The sequence below is a fragment of the Clytia hemisphaerica genome, unplaced genomic scaffold, assembly GCF_902728285.1.
Source record: "Clytia hemisphaerica strain Z4C2 unplaced genomic scaffold, Clytia hemisphaerica genome assembly, whole genome shotgun sequence".
Taxonomy (NCBI): Eukaryota; Metazoa; Cnidaria; class Hydrozoa; order Leptothecata; family Clytiidae; genus Clytia; species Clytia hemisphaerica.
Genome location: NW_027103334.1, coordinates 503418 through 516101, shown reverse-complemented (window position 1 = coordinate 516101; position 12684 = coordinate 503418).

The following is a 12684-nucleotide window of genomic DNA, read 5'->3' as shown; positions in this document are numbered from 1 at the left end:
TTAGGTTAATATTTAATTACGTAACAACCGGGCCCTGAAACCTTAAGGTATAGAGGCACTTTAGAGCCCTAAGTGGATCTCTGAATCTGGCTGCTATTGGTAGCGAAAACTTAGGGTAAACCGTTAGGTTTTTGAGACTTGCCCTAAGTCATTCGAGTTGTGCGATGCTGTAGAAAAACTAAGGATGGTCAACTTGAATGAAGGGTACCTCCACGTGGATCAGAGGAAGTATGAAAAAAGCAAGACAAGAGAATGGAAGAAATACATTGTAATTACTGAGCAGACCTTCACGCATTTTTTTTTTGCGAAATTCACGCAATTTTTTTTCGCAAATTCACACAAACCTCTGGGTATCCCTATTAATGCATTGTGTTATTTGATTGATCAAGGCGCAATCGCAGCCGGGCGGAGAGGTGTGGGGAGCGTATAATTTATGTGATACATCATCCCACGCCCTCACGCCCCACGCTAACCTCGCGTCCCTGTGTATCCAGCTTTATTTAATTAACTGACAGAAAATTATCTGGTGGCTATCAGTAATCATAAAAAAGACAAGGAGGTTGCCTCACGCGTTTAATGAGCGGTCATCGCAGCTCACGATAATTCAACCCACACCATTAACATCACAAAGTTTGACAAATATCATCAGTAATCAAAGCGCAACGGACCTAAAAAAGAACTGGGAAATCATAAACGGAATGAAGTTCCTGAGATAGCACTGATTATAACATAAACACTCGTAACACTCAATGAGTAATGATAAAAATTTGAAATTATTAAAAGAAAATGATGATCACTTAATCCTTGTTGTGCCATTGTTCTCTCTTTTGCTCTCATTCCGGAAACGTGCAATTTCTTTTTGGCTTGTCAAACTAAAACGTAACGGTTACAGCTTCTGTATATCAATTCTAAAAGTCTCATCATTTGCCAATTCTTATGCAATTTGAATCCCCGCTGGTCGGTCTACTTTTGAAAATATAAATTTAGCGATATTCTTATCCTTCTAAAAGTTACCGGCTTTTTAGAAAGTGCTGGGCCAATATTAGCTGGTAATTTATTGGCACACAGGATAGATTTTAAAGAATTTTATGAAAAGGAAGAGTAGGCTGATGGCATCGACTAACGAGTTCGTGCTCTTATACTCTACCTCCCTCCAGGTTTACAGAGGTCTGCGATTCAGGCTAAGGGGGGGGGGAGTTGGCAGATGACTTGTTGAAACTTTCATATGGAAAGTTTGAAGGAGAGACTCGTCTAAGGATGATGGACGAACACGGAACGGGGCCTTTTTGTATGATAATTTATCATTTTTCTCCTGGACTATTAGTCGTTTTTTTGTACTCCAGAAATCAGTAAAAATATGATGAGACGGAGATAATATCGGGGAAAAAGCTGAGAGTTTAGTTTAAAAATAACGCAAATAAAATACAAAGCAAAATTAGTGAGCGCGAAGCTGCAGTGTCATTGACAATTATTTTGATTGTCTACTTCCATCATGTTTGTCTCTACAGCTATGAACAGCTTCAGTCGACATTGCACGCCAACATTTACAGACAATAAAAGCTTGGCTGATAATAGGTACTCATCGACTTTACATAATACGCTTAGAAAATTGAAAAAAGAGAGGTTTTTTAGGAAACTTTATCAATTGCTATTTTGGTGTGCTTAAAAAATTCTGAAGACTTTTACGGAATAAATTTTAGTCCAAAGCTTTATTCGTGCGTCATTCTAAACAAAAGAATCTGTTTACTCCTACGCCCGGAACGTTTTTCACCATTTTTGACCACCTATCATAAAACTATAGACAGCAGAACAAAAAAGTTCCAGATGCTCCTAAAACTAATTTTCAATTTACCATAGCAGGCGTGAGAATGGTTTACTATTACCGTAGGAGTATTGTGTTGGACACGCAAGAATACTTCTATAAAATTATCAGTGCGGTTGGTCATCGTTCAATATTATCATCTTTTGTTATCCCAATTTAAAACATGCATCACAGAGGGAGAGAGCAAGATAAGAAGGAAAGAATAAGTTGGTCACGATCTGATGAGGATCACTTTGGTGAAATGGGGTGCGAGGACAGGCTCACGATCGGGGTTGCCAAACTCTCAAAAAATTATCTGTCAAGATAGTTTAAGTCATTTGCACAATTTTTATAAGGGTGAATATCAATAGGATCCAAAATTCCGTCTTTTAGGGTCTTAAATTTTCCTTTAAGGCTTCAATATACTTAGAGCGGTTTTGCTTGACAGGATCCAAGTTTTACTAAATAAAATTGGTTTTTGACAACGAGTCTTTACATTTTTTACGCTGAGCGTCTCAATGACAATGGGAAGGCCTGGAAATAGAAATGAAATTCTGAGACACCTATCAATATTTGAGCTATAGCTCCATCTATTATTAAGGGACATTCCATCCCCAAGTAATATTGGGCTCTCTATAACCAAGTCAATGAGACAGGGGTGTCTCGAGGGGTGTCTTATAACTCAAATAACCAGGATCGAAAAAGCTCTGCTAAGGTTTACAAATCTATGACTTTTTGACCCAAATCTTTACAGAATAAAACCTTTTGGCCTAGTTCTCACTAGTTTCCCTCACTTGAAGGTTGTAAGAATCAAAGAGACTGAGCTTCATTAAGTGAGATTTTATTAAATATAAAACGCCTCAGCGCAAAAAGACCAACATAAAAAGAGTCCTAGTTGCAGCAACGAACGAATTCGCGTAGTTAAAACGCGAAACAAAATATCCCCCGTAAATATTTTTACGTCAAAAGAAAAAAAAATACAGCTGTTTTTACATCACGTGGTAGGATGATATATAGAATAATAAATTAAAACTGACATATTATGTGTTATTTATAGAAAAATCCTTTCTATTTTTAGTTTCTTTGTTGTTCTATATTTAGATCGCTTTTATTTACGTTTCTCAAACAGCTATATCGATTGAATAAAGAGTAGAAATAAAAAAGAGGGGAAAAAAGAGAAAAAAAATGTTTTTAATGTTTTATGTCTATGGAAACGATGAATATATAAAAAAAACGCAGATGATGACGGTTTGAGAAAAAAAAGTTGAAAAGATAGATCGTAGACCTTTAGTTTTTAAAACTTTTGTTTTTTATCCGCGAAAGAAATTTCCATCAAAAAATCATCATGATACCGCTTGTTTCATCCCATATCGTTGTAGATTGGCAAACTAGTCTGTTGATTAATCATGTCAGAGGGCGGGACATAAAGGCGGCGGGCGTTTTCTAGAATAGGAGCTGCGTAGGAGAACGAGCAAAAGTTGGTGAGAGGCCAAAGGCTTTCAGCCCTTGCCGCCGACAAAATTTCTTCCTACGCTTACCTAACTCCTACGCTCACTTTTCCCGCGTGATACCGTTCCAACCCGACTTGTTTGAGATTCCGTTTCCAGGACTGAGATCCCTGAAGATTCCACTGATGGCCTCTTTCCACCGTACAAAAGACCAAGACATCGACTATTTGAAGGACAAATGAACTTCAGAAAAGTTAGCCAGTCTCCCAGTTGGTAACCAGTGTCATTTTCCATTTCCATGAAAATAACCTTCGACTATTTTTAACTAGTAGGACCCATAAAAGTTGAAATATTTGGGAAAGTAAGTTATTAAATGTTAGTGCGGGAAGTGGAAGAACATAAAGTCTGACCGCTTTTTATCCGTCGAGGCCTACTTTTTAGGTGGGAATATACGGGAGTCACCAACACCGAAATACACGTTTTCTTAATAAGAGCAAACTATATAAAAACATAAGTCCATGGCCAAAACCACCGTTCCTTTTTATGGATCGTCATTCGATTGCCATTGCCAAAAATGTAAAAATATTTGGTTGTAGAGTCTTGGTCCATAGCGCAATGCCTAAAAATCGCAGATTCCGTCAGCAGATTGATGACGGTCGCCTATGCTGAAGGCATATTTTAAAGGAAAACTTTCGAGCGGAATAGTAACCGCCCTTTGACTCATTGATTTTTTTGCCCTTAAAACTGATATAATGCGATTCAACCCGATAATCCCGAATAACGATGGCTGGGGTTCAGAACTCCCATTGATAAATCTGATCTATGGTCCGGTATCGATGGGTACGGCAAAATTCTGTAAACGAAACCTAATTCAAGAAGTTGAAAATATCGCGACAAAATACACAAATATTAAAAGGAATTTTCGGTCGAAAAGGAATTTGCGATCGAAACTTAAAAACAACTTAGGAATAAGCAGAGAACAAACTGATGAGCCCTTCAGATTTAATACTGGTCCTAAGCGATGAATTTTACTTTCAATCTGGCGTTTGTGTGAAAACCACGCGAGAAAATGTGGCTTCATTTCCCATCAAGAAGTTTCGTATCTAATTCTTTCTGGTCTTTTAAATCAATGGATTTACTTTTGGCAGAGAGAAGTCTTAGGGGTTGTAGATCTCGGCTTTACAGAACTTATAAAATCTTAAAAAAGTCGAATAATGTAATCATCACGAGTGTGGCATCCTCATTCAATTGTCCCAGTAGTTTAATTATTACGGAATATTCTTTATAAGCAAGATATAATCATCAAATCAGGAAATAAGGTTTTCAAACAAAATAATATCAGCAAGAGTTCAGGTAGCTTCCGAACCAGTTTTCTTGAATCTTGCGACCAAGTAATGAATCTCTCTTGCACCAACCTTGTAAACGTTTAAGGGATTCCGGCAAAAAAATGAAACTTTATCAGGGCATAGCTATAATGAAAAGCATTTGGAAAATTCAAGTCAAAGTTGTTAATCAGTGATTCTATCCCAAAATATTGACATCCAAAGCTCCAAATTCAAGACATCTGCACTATTACTGTTGACAACTTTGATTTGAATTTTCCAAATGCTTTTCATGATAGCTATACTCTGACAAAGTTTCATTTTTTGTGCTGGAATCCCTTTAACAAAACTTTGACACTTCGTTAAATGATTTTGTCAACATATAGCAGCGTTGTCTTGGTATGGCGAAGTATATAACTACGAGCTGAAAATTGTCTCTATTCAACTCTCGTTTTGTAAATCTGGTAATTGGTAATTTCAACGGCAATTGCTGGTAATACTGTGTTAAAAAAATGATCAATAAATTTTTTGGTGTGAAAAGAGCGAATTCTGACATCAATTTGTCCCCCAGCGAACTTGAATTGAACCAATTATTCCAAGCGATTTGTCATGTTTGCGTCTAAATGCCTGAAAATAAACGAAGAAAAATATGGTATAAGATTGAAGCTTTCGCTTTTTGGTTTGGGAGGAAGATACGACCTGCTAGGATGATTCTTGTTATTCTAAATTTAATGAAACTTTAGTAAGAAAAATACAAAAACGGCCGTCAAAAATGGCGGAAGTATTACGGATCATAATAAATGTTTCGTTTGGGAGGGAAAACTGCTTATCCTTTAATATAAAAAGGTTTGATAACACTTAGTGAAATCGTATATCCCTATTTTTGATGAATCTTGTGAAATTAGTATTTTCGCCCTATTCGACGATAGCAAACATTAACTTATTTGTTTTGTGGGCGAGTTACCTAGCAACAACAAACAGTTGTACTAAAAATATACTTTAGGAGCAAATATGAAGGAGACAATATTTGTTCAACACTGGACTATTCATCAAGGCACATACATTAGTGAAGAAAAGAAATTCTGAAGATTTTCTTCTTGAAATTCTACTATACTGTGGATTTAAATTGTTTTTCCTTTCAGTTGAAACCAGATCTCTTCTTTCGTTCACCCTTTTTCTTGGCTGAATTGGGCTTTTTCAGAAAAAAATTGAATATGGGGGGGGGGGGGGTAGTGGAGGATATAACAATTTTCAGTGGTTTTACCCCCAAGACAATGTGTTTTTTGGCCCCCTGGACAACGGGTTTTACCCCTGGACAAGCATCAGTTGAACCCCCGGGCAACCCAAATTATCCCCGGACAGAGAAAATTTACCCCCCCCCCCCCCGGACAAGACAAATTTTGATGACTTTTCGCTACCGCTCGGACAATATATCCCCCACCCCCCATGTACGAACAAGAGCCCGTTCTCGTAAAAAACAATCCTATCACTGAAAAAACCTTCATTGAAATACCATAGCTGGAATGGGTTTTACGCCAAAAATAGGTACAAGGTGTACCCGGGGGATGCTAAAACAAAAAGGGGTATGTGGATGTGCCACTGGTCAGGATACCCTTTACCTTTTCTCACCTCCATTAGTCGCAGATAGGGTCGCCAAAACATAAAAATAGAAAAATCGTTTTTTTCGCAAATTTTGGCAAAATCTTCAAAAAAACGAGTTCAACGTAGGATCCGTTTATCGAACCTCAGCGGCACATCCCTTCGGTCGGCAAGAGTAGTATTCCCCCGGAGGGTGTACTTCTGACGGAGGTTCTTTTTTCATCTCCACAAGGCTCGTGTAGAGTCATGAAAATTATAGAAAAGAAAACTTAGGTATGAAATTAGGAAGAAATTTGAATTTAAGTTCCTTTTCACAACAGGATAAACATGATTAGAAGCTCAAAGTTTCATAAAATAAGAACAGCCGATTAAAAAATGACTGACTATCAAGGCTTTGGGACACGGGAAGTTTTTTTCACGTTGGTACAATGCAACATGCTCAATCCCACCAACACAAGAAAAAAGTGCGCGTCTCATGGTTTCTTTTTTTGTGAAAACAAAAGTGAGATTTGACTTTTATTAGTAGAAAGAAAAATGGGGTGGAGACACGAGAAAGCGTTTCAGGTTGGTGGGATGGAGTATGTTGCATTGCACCAACGAGAAAAACATTTCTCGTGTTCCCAAGCCTTTATGGAAGCATATTCTTGATCATTGCGCATCGACTTTTACCGTGAGTATCACTCACAGGCTGCAAAATTAAAGTTTGAAGACAAATCACACTCGAAATTTTTAAGTGCTTGTTACATAACATTGATTTTTGCATAGGGCGAATACAAAAGTAACCATGACAATCCATCCAGGATTTTGGATAAAGTTCGTACCAATCAAATCACGAATAAGAAACGTAGAGAAGATTCAACGAAAGAGCGTAATCTCAAAAGATAAAATACATATTTTTATACACCTAGCAATCCGTTAAAGTGACTTTATCAATTAAGAAAACTCATCAGTCAGTTGGTAATTACTGTTACACACTTAGGAGTCAGAGAAAAGATTTCTTTTGAAGGAAACTCGTGGACATAACAAATTCTATAATCTGCTTGAGCTTAACATTGGGGATATGTGCTCTCCATCTTCGATTCTTTGGATATTAATGTCATTGAGACATGCGCAGTAAAATTCTTACAGTTTGTCTCCACAGCTTAATTTTAGAGAAAGCTTCTCACGGTAATAGACTTTACGTTAACCAAAAACTGAGCAGTCAAGAACTGGCAACCCATACCCGCATTCTCGTGAATGAATACTTCGGGGACAGAAAATATAAAACCAATGTTCTTATCTATATTCGTAGATGCAGTGTAGAGATTAATGGCGTCTCCAAGCAGGTACTAGTTATTTTGAAAAGACAACAAACACATTTGTTCCATTTAGAAAATATTGAAGTATGATTTGGAACAAATTTACATTTAGATTTAGACCATGTTCACTAAAGTCTGTCTCAATATAATTTGCAGTGGAGACAAAAAAGGCTGTAACTGTTTTGATAGAATTTGAAGTAGAAAGCGGTTTTGTGCTTGTTAAAAAGATAATTTGGAGTGGAATATTATCAAAATAGAAAAAAAATCAAAAAATGGAAAAACGAAGATGAAAAATGAAGAAGAAGAAAATCAACTTCTTGTAGAATAATGCTATGATCTTCAATTAATATCAGAAATTATTTAATCTTAGAACGTCATGAATGCGAAAAAAATTATTCATTCAGTCAAAATATTACAGCTTAAAACCCTGGTCGACTTCAAAAAAAGGGCTAGTTTTTTGATTATTTTTGAAGTCAATCAGTGATAAACTTTCGACTATATCTTTCGATGGAATAAATTTCTTTGGTATCCAAGGTAGCTTGACGATTTTTAATTGGTCTTGGTCATTGTCAGAGTTTCTGTCAGACCTAGCTTCTTTTGCTTGGAATTCGTTAGCAATTCTTGTCAAACTCGGATGATCGTAACCATTTTCCGCAAAGTTATCGATTAGGAATTGAATCTCTTCATCTCGAAACTGTTCGTCGCAGGTCTTGTGAGCGTGATCGAGGAAATCGCTGAATATACCTTTTAACACTTTCGGGTCATGTGCTGAGTTTGGTTTTACTTTGTACATTTGTGATTGTGTTCTTTCTGTAGATTTTTAACTCGTAACGAACGTTGTTATTTCGAATGTTCATATCAAGGAAGTTCAAGCTTTTTGAGTTTCCATAGTATACTGAATATGCTCACTCTGTTGGTTTTGGAGAAATACTTCTGCGATAACTACCATCAAAGCAAGTCCAATAGGAGTAGTTGTTATTCCACAGGAAGTAAAATTTTGACCAACATAATTCGATGAGAGTTCTTATATCTTCGATCGTTAACTTTTGTTCTTTTCTTCAGCTCCTGGTCGGTACAGATGGGTAAAGATTAACAACGTCATACGAAACTTGTATTTCGTCTCCGTCTATTTCCCAAGTTTTTGATGTTGCAGCAAACGTGTATGAGTTTTTAAGTCTAGTATTGTTCTTGTTAAGTGTGGGCTGGATTATTTTAACAAGGTACTCAGTAGACGATCCTATCGTCTACAGTTCAGGAGAGGCGTGATAAATTCGGGTAGTGAGTAAGTAGTGGCGGAGATGTTAACAGTTCCAAAACTCTACCGCCACTTTTCCCCCGTAAACCGCCCTGACGCGGTGTAAAACAGAAATTGTAAATATTGAGTTTCAAGGCACAGGTCAGATAGAAATGCTCAACCTTTTCCAGGTAAGCAACAGTGATACCTTTAAGATTTATACCACATTGCAGATGGTATATCCAAGGACACTTGTATAGTGTCCTTGGTATATCAAATCTATCCTTCGGTTTTACCATATTGATTTTACCATGTTGTTTAGGGGCCTTCTTAAAACTCAAAACTGAAAATATGACTTCAATAGCTTTAACTTCCTAAATACGTTAGAAAAGATAAAATATATAGTTAAAGGATCTATCCAAATATTACTTTATGATCAGCAAGTTTATGCGATTCTAATAACTCCCCCCCGCATCCCCGGGGCGACACTAGAGCTAGTCATGCTCATTTGGAAGCAGCACGAAATAGAAGGAATACGATATAAAGATGAAGATGAATTAATAAGAACATCTTAAGAATATTTATACCCTACAGAGAAATATTGAAAAATAAGAATAGTCTAAATCAAAGTTATGAATTAAATCTCGCGTAAAAATGTCGCATTATTTTTGACCAAAGATTACCAAATATATGTTGTAAATCAAGATGGTAAACTTTATTTGCTAATATGAAGAATTGTCTCAACTCAACGTAAATAGTGAAGGGAATATAATTACACAAGAATTACTGTTGAGAGAGTCAAGTAGAAAGATTTAAGTTATTTTAAGATTAGACTGACGTCAGAAAAAAGCAAGTTAAAACCACTAAGGGGAATAAAACATGAACGGAAAATTGATTAAAAATTTAACAAGAAGCCCAAAATAAACCACAGTTCTAACGTCCTTAAATCTTTTTTTAAACTTTTTTTTCTTGAAAAATCATTTTTGGGATTTTCCAGATCAATATTGTTGGTTTATGTTGCAACTTTGGCCCTGAATTCTCCTAGTTTCAAGTTATTTACAGAAAAATATCCCGGCTTAAGATCAACAAATTATTCTTCTACGTAAATATTCCTTCTAAAAGTTAGCATTAACTACCTCATCGACCATTTTTACACCGGCCATTATTGGCAGTTATTTTTTCGTCGCTTGCGTAATACCTTACCGGCCAAAACTTAGTCGGCCTTAATTTTAGTCGGCCTTAATTATTAGTCGGCCCTAATTTTAGTCACCTCGTCAAAATTTAGTCACTAAGGGCCGACTAAGTTTTGGCCGATAAGGTAAGTATAAGGAATTAAATTTGAGCCAAGCTAAATCACGGACAACACCGATAATAAAAACTTCCCAAATCCTAATTTTTTTTTACTTTAAAATAGTACATCAAACACACTGACAGGAAAAATGCCACTGGAAAATTTGCCCTTGGGGGATTGGGCAAAATTCCCAGGGGGGATTACCGAGACTGACAAATATAACCCGACAAAAAAGGGTAAATACTGACCGTCGTGTGTATCCTGAGTATCAGAGGTTGAGTTTTTAAAGAACATATCAACCTCTGAGGACCAAATAAATTTTTTTTATCGCGCATCTGTCAATCTAATCACTGTAGAAAGAATCAAAGATGAAGAGCAAATATTACATTATTAATGTCTAGCAGACTGTATCAATATACATGTTCACTATTAACGAATTTCCCAGAAACCTCCAAGTGTAATTGAAATGAGTTGCTTTCAAAAGAAATCTTCTATATGATTCCCAAATGTATAGCAGTAATTACTGAACTATTAATTATGGTAAGGTCACTTCACTGGAATCGAAACAATAGGTAAATCTTTTTAATGACATTTCCGAGTTCTGTTTTCGACGACGCGAAAAAAAAAATCATCTTTGAACTTAAGGCCGCTGCCCATTCAGCATTTTATGGTCGGCGAACAAGGCGCACAGCTCGGGCGCTTTGGTCACTGAACGCTTTTCCCATTCCACTGATCCAAAATAAAGGGGAGATATGCTGCACATTTTTTCTTTTTTCTATTGTTGATATTTTTTTGTACACGCGGTGCAAGAGATTTAAATGTCTCTTCTGATTGGCTAATTAAGAAAGAACAATAGGGAAGCCGCACAGCTCAGCGAAAAAAGTTGAAAAGTTTCAACTCTTGTTGCGCTCAAAGCGACAGCCTTTGAAGGCTTGATTTATGTAATTTATGCAATAATTAAGCCGTGCCCATTGCTCGCCGACCATAAAATGCTGAGTGGGTAGCGGCCTTAAATCCAAGATCTTGGATTTCTGTCATGGATACTTTTCTCTGCGCTGATTGCGCGCTAAATAGAATCTGGATTGGTCGGCACAGGTCGATATATGATTTCTGCCTGTGTTTTTCACGGTACGTTATGTGTGGTCGTAAAAAGTAATAAATACAAGACTTTCATACTACCATCTTCATATTTCTTCAAATTCAAGATTACGAGCCTTTCACTTGGAATAATTATATCTGGTACCTAAAATCCTGAATTCGCCGATGAAAATTTCTATCAAAGAAAAGATAAAACCCCTGACAAAGTGTTGCACAAACATTATCTTTACTCAACACAAGAATTTTCAAAAGATAGGAAAACTACTTTCACCCCCTTCCCACGCCTCGTGAGTACAGATATTCTTGTTGATGTTGCTTTGTCAGCAAAAGAGGCGCGCCTCGTTGTATATAATCAAGAATAATGCCCGTAAGGAATGAAGTGTATTGGGGAAAATCATTCTGAAATATTATTACGCTATTAAGTCAGACCTCCAATTTAATCTAGATTAAACATGTTAATACATATTACCTGAAGCAAGAAAAATGGCATCTTTGTTAAAGTTTTGAGCCTTACTGGGGAATAATTTCAAATTCACAGTTAAAAATGCTCTTAAAATGGCATTCTTAGGTTCAGCTCCAAAGTCCCGTTTTTTTTATTATAAAATATCACAGGCCCGATTTGATTTCAATTCTAATTTGCTGATATCTAAGTTTGTGTCTTTTCCACGCTTTGTTGACGGTTTCCTTTAAACAAGTGGATAAAGGTTAACTGGACGACAAATCGTGGCAATGTATTCCATTTAGGAATGACTTTCTTTGCGCTCCTCGAAAACCATCATTAGCAAAGTTTAGAACGAATTCGTGATCGTGAAATCTGGTCGGACGAGTTTTTATAACTAGCTTGTCCCGAGTTGTTTTTGGATCATAAAAATACTTATACATTTGAACCATATCGCAGAGAAGTCTTCTAAACTCAAGAGATGGAAGCTTGAGTCTTTGTAAACGGTCCTGATAGTGGAGATTACGATACTGCAGAATCAATCTAGTTGCCCATCTTGATGGTGATATTCTTAGCATATTCTTATTTTTTGGCCAATTTCATCATGAATATTTCATTGTACATTCTTATAAGAAAATCGTAATGATTTTTCAATAATTTTAAGTCCAAAGTTAACTGACATACATGGGTAAAATGTTAATATTAGATAATAAGCAGATATTCAATAGGTTTTACGTTGGTTATTGAGATTTATTAACCCGAGGTGATGAATATTCAACGAGACGAAGCCGAGTTGAATATCATCACTGAGGGTTAATAAATCCAATAATCAACGTAAAACCTATTGAATATACGTTTCTTTTCTAGCAAGAGTAAAAACATGCAAAAATCCATGACATCTTCAAAAAAATTTGAATAAAAAAATTGCCATGTGATAATAGCCTTGTGATATCGTTAATTATCAAACGGCTGTTTTTGCCTAAAGGTATAGAATAATCTCAGTAATTCTAATGAGGTCAAATTTATCACTATGGAGATACAACAGAGCAGGAATGCAAATGTTTCTCGCCCCTTCTTGTATATTTTTTGGAAAGGAAGCAAAGATTCACAACATAACACTCTTTGCAAATCACAGAAAGAAGAATATTTTCATC